This window comes from Octopus sinensis, unplaced genomic scaffold (genome assembly GCF_006345805.1).
Source record: "Octopus sinensis unplaced genomic scaffold, ASM634580v1 Contig16733, whole genome shotgun sequence".
Classification (NCBI taxonomy): Eukaryota; Metazoa; Mollusca; class Cephalopoda; order Octopoda; family Octopodidae; genus Octopus; species Octopus sinensis.
The window spans coordinates 1-10307 of NW_021834539.1; the positions used below are offsets into that span (position 1 = coordinate 1).

The following is a 10307-nucleotide window of genomic DNA, read 5'->3' on the forward strand; positions in this document are numbered from 1 at the left end:
AGATCTCAGGCATGACATGTGTCAAAGTCGCTTGCTGTGCTCGGTCGCGTGCTCGGCTCGTGATATATTAAATAAATATCCACTAGAATTTGAGAGAAGTACTAATTGTGAACTTAATTGTAAGTTCTGTTGTGTTCTCGCAAACTTTTCGAAAAATTTTAACGTGGGTCAACACAGACAGACTGAAATGGATAATAAAAAAATAAAACACACTACTTCGTCAATCGAAATTGATTGCAGTTCCAAATGATTTTTGTTTTAAATTAGTTTTGATGATGACGGATGTGAATATCCCTCTTTATAAAATTTTTCATAATCATTATGTTCCATCGGAAACACATTGTCGCAAATTAGTATATATGATAAATATCTTGTAAATGTTAAACGGATCAAAAATCTTATTTTAAATTTGAAAATATTTTTGAATGTTGATCAAACCCAAATTTTAAAAATCGATTAAAAGAAATCCATGGTGCAACGATTGCTAATTGTTTTCCAGAAATTTGTTCAATGTTATGGAAATGTCCAGCTATAACTATTTCGATTGAATGAAGTTTTTTATGCTTTAGAAAATGCTGGAGAAGGATAGAAACTAAAAAATGATAACATTACATATTATTTCTCGTTATATTATAATAAATTTGAGTGCCATATAAACGAACACTTAAAACTGTATTAATACATAAAAATAAAAAGTTATCAGATCATATTCACGGGCATATATTTTTGTGGCTATATAAATCATACTTTGTCGGTCATATTTGAATTTTTTAAGTCATATTTGCGGTTGCCCTAATGATGAAAAATGTGATTCATTTTTAACATAATAATTATTAAAAAACTCAATTAATAAATTCTTTACTGTATGAGAACGTGATTTCACTTTGAGAGTATTTATGTAACGATTTAATTAATTCTGAAGTGTTTTTTTGACTATCATGAACCAACTGTTTATTTTTCAAAGTTTTTAATTACACTTGTTAAAAATATGTGACCATATTTATTTTTATATTCGATTAAGCTTTATAGTCAAACTTAAACAAATGAATTCTATTCTTTACTTGTTGGCATCATGGATTTCTTTAAGTCTATAAACTATTTAATATAATTAAAAGGTTCTGGATATTTTATGAAGTCATACCTTTTTAATTATTATTTCTTGTACACTGGAAATAAACTAAACTACCAAGCAGCTCTTAATCTTTGCGAAGCATTTGATCTACAGTTAATGGACTCATATTCTCCAAAACAAAACCAATTTATACTTAGTTTTTTGATTACTATAACTTCTAGACGTTTCTAAAACACTAGGGGGGAATTTTTGGATTGCACAAACTATTCGTGATGAAAAATTCAGACATCATTATAATTCAGCTTTAGTTACTAATATTTTAAATTATAAAATACCAGAAATATGCAAATTGGGGGAATCACGAACCAATAATGTCCGGAAAATGTCAAAAATGTATAGAAATTGACGAATGCGGGAAATGGCAAACAACTTGCTGCACAGATAATAGATATTTTTTATGCAATTCTGGAGGTTATTAGCCCGATATATCTGCTCTATATTTAGTCACAAATGTGTCTTGCCATGGAGGCTACTGCTATCTTTATCACAAATCAAAAGTACTATGCACTGCAGCAGAAACCATTTGCTCAAAAATAAATGGAACTTTAGTAGAACCGAGCGACAGTGACGAAAATCAATTTCTTTTTGGTATTTTATTAATTACACAAAACGATAGAAAATTTTGTGGACCAATACCAAACCGAAATCTGGATAAAACAACCTCCTCAAAATCAAGTCTTTAAAAAATAATTATATAGGCATTCCAACATTGGTCAAATCGTGACATGTCCGATAAAATTAAGGGACAATGTATTTATATGAACTTATGTGGAAAATGGGAACATCTTGCAGTTACTGATAATTCCAAGATAACAAAGCCATTTGTTTGTAAAGTTCGCCAAGTTGATCAGGGTAAATTCTGCAAATGTAACACCAATAAATAATGACCAGGACTTAATACATAACAAAATTAATATTAATTACAATTCTAAATTTTAATAAATGATTTGTTTATTTTACAATTTTATCATTCAGAGTGTTTTTAAAACTCCCAGGAGATCGATTTTTCCAGACATAAGAAGTATAAAATTTTTGTGTAATTAATAAAATACCAAAAAGAAATTGATCCAAAATCGACCAGTAAAAGAGACGGAGAAAGACCCAAACGAAAGCGGAGATATATTGAAATAACTTATTCACAAGGATGCGAAAGGATCTATTGGAACAACTGTCTGCAAAAGCCACTCAAACCTGTTGAATCTAAATATTGCCGATGTTGCAAAAAAAGGCCATCAAACTGAAAATTGAAAAAACAAATGACCAGAAAGTAAAAGAAAAACTCAAGAGAATGTAGACAAATATCGAGAAAAATTAAGAAGGAAAATTTTAAATACGTGAAAACTTCATTAAACTCTCAAATATCAGAAATTGAACCTAAAGGATGGTTCACAGACCTGAAAGATGACCATTAGGCTACTGAATCGTCGACAACAGAAAACAAATCTAATTGTGCATGACGGACGTGGGAAAACAATTCGAAATTTGATATGAGAAGAGCATTTGATACGTTTCGCAGAGACAAGCAAATAAAAGTCCTCAAAACTATTCTTGACGATGACTCGATTAGAATTGTTCGAGCACTGCTTATAGACATCTAGTTAACAGTAAAGACCGAGCCCGTAGAATCAAAATATTTTAAAACAAATATTGTAACGCCCCAAAGTGATTCGATATCGCTTGTACTATTCATTGTCTAGCTCGAAACGGGACTGAAGTGATTTATGCTGACGGTGTAGACTTTTTGTCGAAACACTAAGAATCGCTAAACATTGTTTCCCAAGCACTGAAAAAATGGTTCTTGAAAATGAACATCAAAAAACTGAGTATGTAAAAATCAACCGGAAGGCAAACAGAACAGGCGAAAAATGACAAAACTAAAAAAAAGTTGAGATATTCGTAGGAGATAGCGAAGACATTATGAGGAGAAAAATGCTGTCGACTGTTGCACTTAACGATCTGTGGACGACGTGGCTACAAAACCGCAAGGTTGGAACAGTCTTACTTGTTAAATTATACAATGCTTTTGTTAAGCCTATACTTTTCTAAAACGGAGGAAATTGGAAGCATCTGAGTTTGAACTAAAATTTCTCGATGCGTTTTACAGAAGACAGGTAATACTTCTTATCGGCATCAACTGACCGAAGAAAAACAAGAACTTTACTCTATATTATATATCTGAAACAGTAGACCCATCACATTACCGAAACTCGTTGGCGCCTATTCGGCACATACTAAAACTCGACACAACTTCTTATGTCAGTTAAGCAATGAAATTATAATACAAAAATGACAAATCAAAGTTCCGAGGAGGTTCACGGACAACTCTACCTATTGTTATCCCGAGAGACCTTCACCACATTAAAAGACAGCTAAAAATCAGAGACGACTTTAATACTCTCATGAGTATAGCATGGAACCGTGCATCTTGGAAAAATATGATCAAGGCAGCAATTTCATGTGTGGCATATGTGGGAGCTTAATTAATTTTTCTTTAAATTATGTTCCTATGATAGTGAAAATAATAATGATATTAACACCTATTAGGTACTTTTTAATTAAATAGTGATAACATATAAAATCATTTATCAACTTTCCAATAATCATTTCTTTTTAAAATGACAAAAAAATCCTCTAGAGTTTGACAAGAAAAGGCTTCTTAGTTTTTTGTTGTAAAATATACTGAAATAGTGCGGTGCATTCGTTTTTTCTAAATTACACAGAAGTCAAATTGAATTTATTATATTAAACAAAAGTTAATGATATGAAAATCAATAATTTACGTGTAGTAAAAAATAGTTACCTAAAGTGAATTGATTAAATGATTTTTAGCTACATTTTTTCAAATTCTTTATGTTTTCAAAAAGTATTAACATATTGATTAAATCAAAAAATACATAAACAATTATAACTATCACTAAGAATCAATACCAAACGTTGACACTCGAGGGATTATTGAATAATCGAACAATTCCAATTATATATTAATGATTATTAAAATAAAATCGTCTTAAATGACAAAAAATATTCGAAAATTGCCAGAGATTTTTGAAACAAATGTAAAAGACAGAAACGATGCATTGATAACTTGTGATAAATATTAATAATTTTACTAGTTTTGGACAATTTAGATTTTGATAATTTGAAAGTAAATAATTATCCTCGCCAATTAAGTGAACTATGTATCAATTCTACATTTGTCGCCCCGGGAATCAAAAGAGACGACCTAAATACTCCAATTTTTAGAAAAATAAGATTATTTGGAACTTTTTCTGGAATTTTGAGTACAATATTTCACTGTTTACTATTATGGAAAACTGTTTTCAGTTCTGGAACTATGAATATATCTCTTATTAATCCATGTTTTGCTAATGTTACTGCGATATCATTAACAGGATGCGAGTCTATATCAAGTATGTATAACTTTATGTCAAAATAGGATTTCAATCTGTTACAAGCTGTTTAGCGATTTTTGGACTAACAATGAATATTTTTAGCATATTCTTATCTACAATCGGAATTTTTCACAAATTCCTAAGTAAAAAATTATATTATTATCACTCGGCAGCAGAAGGATTTATAGTTTCAGGTTTTTTATTTTATGATCATTTTAGGTATATCGATGTTTATAACAATGTCTCTGGTAACTTATATGATCGAACATCAAAAAAATTTGTCATCAAATATACATCATGGAGAATTCAAATACGATTATGGATTTTATTGTGGATGGATTTCTAGTGCCCTTCATTTTATATCTGCTCTGTGTTTTCAATTTGATGAAATGGATGTTTTTCATAAGATAGTTGATAATTTTCAGAAAAGTATAAATTGATATTTATTTTATCCTTTTTTAATTTTATAAAATATATTTAAATGTGATATAAATATGGAATGGTGAGAATATTTTCTTGTTATGAGTAATAAACATGGCCAAGAACGTATGAATTACCTCTATCAGGTGAAATGAAATTATTTTTATAATCATAAATAGCTGTCAAATATAATGATTCATTCTGATTCTTGTCCTTTTATTTTAACCAGAATGAATATCTCTACCATGAAACGAATTGGTCGAAAGACAGTTCAGAGACTGTAGTATTTCATAGAAATATATTGTAGTGATAGATCTATCAAACGCTCAATTTGTAAATATTGTAATATTATCCTCGCTCCGGGTAAATCAGCAACTTTTTTTCTTCAAGGACGATCCTTGATTACTATTTGTTTGAATTGTTCCAACCAAAGATCATTTATACAAAAAACGGGCTTTCATCAAGATCCTGGTTTTAGACTTGAATAATTTTTAATACAAAATGAATAATAAAAATGCAACTTTTATACTTTTTGTTCTTTGATTGTTTTTTAATAACTTATTTAATAACCAAATATCAAATTTAGTTAATTACTTGATGTATTTTGTTAATCAAACTTTTCTTTTTAGGCTCAATTCCATACCAGATCATAACAGCAAGGATGATTTTCTCTTTCATTCAGTCGATTGCCTCCAGTTCATTTGCCGTCAAGCTATATTTGCAAAATTCTTCTACTTCGACCTGCTTGAGACAATTTTTTGAAATGACCCCCATCTCAATAAAATTAATTGTTTTACTCGAATTTGCGTGAACAAAAATTTTAGTTTTGCTATTCTAGATAGCAGTATTTGCGGGAACGTCGGTGTCGACTAGGATTTCTACAAATTTGATAATGATAACAAATTAGATTGATTGGGTTTTTAATTTTTGAGTCTTTTATTCAATATTGCCGGCGTAGATGCAAATGCAGACATTTGATCACTTCGTTATTGGCGTCTGAGGGAGGAACTGTTAAGCATTCGGCCACACCTAGTAGTAAAGTATCAACAGTCTTTTTATATGAGTTACAGTGACTGCATTTATTCTCTCCCTTATTTAAAAACAAGTTTCGGTATTGCAGTATGCACAGGCTTACTTCGGTCCGGGGGGAATTTTTTTTCATAGTCTGGTCACCCACGAGATTTATTAACATGAACTCAACTTCAGTATTTATCAAATATTAAAACAAAATAAAGTACAAGGGATTCTTTTTGATTTATCAGTAAATATTCAACTTGAAGTTGATATTCAGGCTCAATATATTGAGCTTCTTTTTTAGGTCTAGGATTTTCCTCAACATCTCCGGAGAGGATGAGCCGCCCGCGGGAAAGTTCCCGAACTTGGAGGAAGTGCTGCCCAGAGGGAGGTCATCTGGATGGATGTCGACAAATGGTTCTTTTTGAATACAATTTAAGATTTTATCTGATGCGAACAAAAATGGTGAACCACATGACGCGCGGTCTTTTATTTTTTTGGCGTCCCTCTCACATTAAAAGTTTGAAAACTTTCAAATACGCTGCTACGTTACTGAGTATAAAGTAATAATTTTTCGTATTGTTTTGAACATTAGATTCACACCGTTTCGAAATAATATTATTTGTTTTAAGTTAAATGTTTAGGATTGTTAAGTGTAAGGATATTGGCAGATGAATCCGGTTTTACGTAGGCATGAAATATCATACATCTTCCCATCTGAATTTATGGCAGCACAATCTTCGTTATATTTGTTATCTGGTTGGTCAGCTCCCCACTTTATTTCCGACTATAAATGTTTAATAAAATCAATTAATCTACTATACAGCCAAATTTCCTTCTGTGTCTTTGAACTTGCCTTCTGTGACTTGATCATCATAACCAACAAAATAATCTTTGCTGTATTGTTTGATCAGTACTTTAATAGTTAGTTTTTTATATGGCACCATTTATATATTCCAATTCTTTGTCCGATTTAAATGTTGCTAAGTCTCCTCCATATATTTGGCATAAATATTTTCCAGAACGTTGAAATCTATAGACGTTGTATATCTTAAAACACTTCTGGATGTCTTTATTGCAATCTCCTTAAGGTTTAACAAAATGGAATACCTTTCCAAGTAACAGACAGAATTTGATTAAGATTTAATATAACAGTCAAGTATAATAGCATTGTTTCGTATAATTACTTTTTGAAATATAAGTTAATATACATATTAAGTAAACATCTGTTATTATGAGCAGCTGACTATTTTTTATAATTAGATATGAAGCAATATTAAGCAAAATATTTATTTAAGATTAAAATATTTCTAAATAAACAAACTGGTAAATTTCATTACAAAAAATATCTATTTGATAAATAAGAGACTGGAATTATTATTATTATTAAAGACCAAACACGGGCAAAGCCAGTTAATTATAGTTATTCCCGTGATCGCCGATCCAAACGAGGGAGATCCTAATGAAAGGTTCGATCCTGCCCGCATGATCGGCCTGAGACGACGATGTCCCAGGGTCTGAGAGCTAGAAGTCCTTTTTCGGTAGGCATTAAGTGCCTCCTGAGCGTTGCCATATCCGATTGGAATTTTCCAACTGACATGGTGGACCCCGTAACGCCACGCTAAGACCGGAAGGTAAGAGATCCTCATTTCCAACTGTGTCGTGCCAGAAGTACTCGTTACCTCACGGGCAGGGGAACGATAACGAGAATTGGCCCCAGGATGAAAACTGGCCTCCTTCGGAATCGAACTCACGACTGTCCAAATCCATTATCCATAGCTTAGTCTTCAGCCAAGAGACTGGAATCACAGTCCATAAAGGTTTGAATCATTGTGAGGTGAAAAATCTCTATAAGTACGACCTACTTGCAAGTGAATTGGAATAATCCACAATGCTATTAGTACATCAGAGAGTATACGCGGTCCAACAGGAGGCGAATCGAGGAGGCCCAACAAAGGGCCCTCAGATTAACCGATCGTTGGTCGCATGATAGCCAACGCCCCGGTCCAGCTTCTCTGGAAGACCTCATCAAGCTGAACCTCGGCCCGTCAGCGAATGCTCCGCCAAAAACAGCCTGCTGCCCTGTGCGATCTTGTGTGGGCTCGTGGAAAGATCACCGAGCGAAGATGAGGTCCCTGGTTGAGTGCATTGGGATCACGTGACGTTTGTTCGGTTTTTAGCGTGGTCTTGGTGATTTAATGAATAAATAAAATAAATACGCATAGGACATAAGTTTGGAATGATCTCTCCAGAAGAATGCCAAAAGACTTTTTTACAAATTGAGCAACGAAGTCTTGCCAAATGAAGTCATTGAGTCGAACTTAAGAATGATCACAGAAGATGCTAACCCTGTAAGATGGATGAGTGGTAAGTACAGCTCAAGAATGAACAAAGATTCCTTTAGCTGGTAGAAAGTTATTTTTGTTTTTTAGTCACCTGCATTTTACAACATTCACATCAGTGCTTTTCAGACACTAGTATAGAATTGAGTGTAAAGGTTTTTTCTCAATTTTTTCTAGTGGATGTAAAAGTTAAATCTTTTGGAGTTTTCTAGATCTCAATCTCTTCTCATTGTTAATTAAAACTGATTTGTAATACTTTTTTTTATAATTCCATAATTGCTCTATTGAATTCACTACTTGACAATATTAAGAATTTATAGTTTTCTCTAACTTCAACATGAAAACTGGGATTCGCTTTTTCAAATACTAAGAAACATGAGAAGATTTGAAAATATTTGATTGGACTGAAAAAATCCGTAAGATTTTATGAAAATAGATATTTATCAGCTCGGTATCTTATTCGTTTTAAAATTATCAATCTGATTTCTCGATCTTAGAAATCGAACTTTCTTTTTCCGATAACTATAAAGGCTGTCAGATGTCTTTTAATCAAAACTCTATGTACCTGGATTCTTAATGGTAGCTCTGGTTATTTTTCTCTCATCTAATGTAATTGCCTTAAACAAGGCTGAAGAAGGAATTCCCGTTATCAAAGATCATCTGTTCAAATGTTAATCCTGGATGCCAAATCAATTGAAATTAATCTGAAAGTAGCCGGTAGCGCTCATGCGTGTAGAATTCGACAATTCGAAATACAAGTTGATATTCTATTCATATCGGAACTGGATGTTCGCAATGCTTTAATAGAAGTTAACCTAGATATCTCTCTTCAGAAGTTCATACTTGGAGTTCTATGTTATATCCAGTTTTATTCTCTTCATAATACTCTTGCAACTTTTTGGGAATTTTGCAATGGATACATAGATACTCACGTCCATCAAAGAATAGATTCCTATTTTGTAGAAAACAGTATAGAGTTTCACATCATGGAGAGTTAATCCCTTTTGCCAACACTTTACTTGATATTTTGATATCGAAATTTAAACAAAGGGGGGTGAAGCAATTTACTTCTAATTTTCTTACTTAAATATTGCATGTGCGCTTCTCTCAATTTTCTAACAGTAATAGCATGTTTGTCAGTAGTTCTCTACTTTGCGATAATTGCAATATGCCATTTTTGTTTATTCCCGACCTCCATAGACAAAAATTGAATTTTTTTATTTAAATCTTTCAGAAACAGGAGGACCATTCGTTTGCTTATAAAAATAGAGTCAAAGGTAAATTAATTGTTTTAAGGATTAATTAAAAGCCAGTGAAATAAAAGTAATTGACAATGACATCCATAATTTTTGTTGAGGTATTTCCTTCTTGAGAACTTATTTTAAGATTCTCCACAAAAAACAAGTGATTCTTAAATTAATTCAAAATTTAGGAAAATTAGTATTCGACTGAGAGGACCTATGACCATAACAAAAAATTGACGGGATAATGAATCACGTTGTAGAATTCCACAGTTAAGTTTACATAGGAGACCATTATCTAACGACATTTTTCACAAGGTTTGTTATTGACAGATGAGTTCCTACACACTCCAGCACATGGAATAAAAAATTGCATCAGTTGATCATCATAACCAACAAAATAAGACTTTTTGTAATAAAAAGTTAAACCAAATCAACAGTTTCCTTCGGATCGGGATCAACGGAAATAGGATTGGATAGATTTCAATCTTTTATTTTTTTGTTTAATTGTAAACTTATAATATTGGGATTTTTTTGTTTTTCGACTCTTTGCATTCGAACTTCAATACGTACACGTGTTCGTGAACACTCTCTTATTTTTTGTCTTTAATACGTAGACGTGCTTATGAATAGTGCCATCTCTTTATATAAAATATTTACTAAATCAACTTGTTTTTAATAAAAAAACTGTTGTGAAAGAAAAAATATTCTAAAAAAGTTGTTAATAGCTGTATAACTCATACAAATGACTAGATTTTTCCGTCTA

The 10307-nt window shown here is 31.8% G+C and overlaps 1 long non-coding RNA gene across 1 annotated transcript; it reads left to right on the forward strand.

Annotated features, from left to right (window-relative positions):
- The first annotated feature begins 1301 nt into the window (after nt 1-1301).
- On the forward strand, nt 1302-1714 carry LOC115230894. Its single transcript, XR_003883467.2, has 3 exons — nt 1302-1379; nt 1411-1543; nt 1577-1714. It is a non-coding gene; the product is annotated as an uncharacterized LOC115230894 (long non-coding RNA).
- The last annotated feature ends 8593 nt before the right edge of the window (nt 1715-10307 follow it).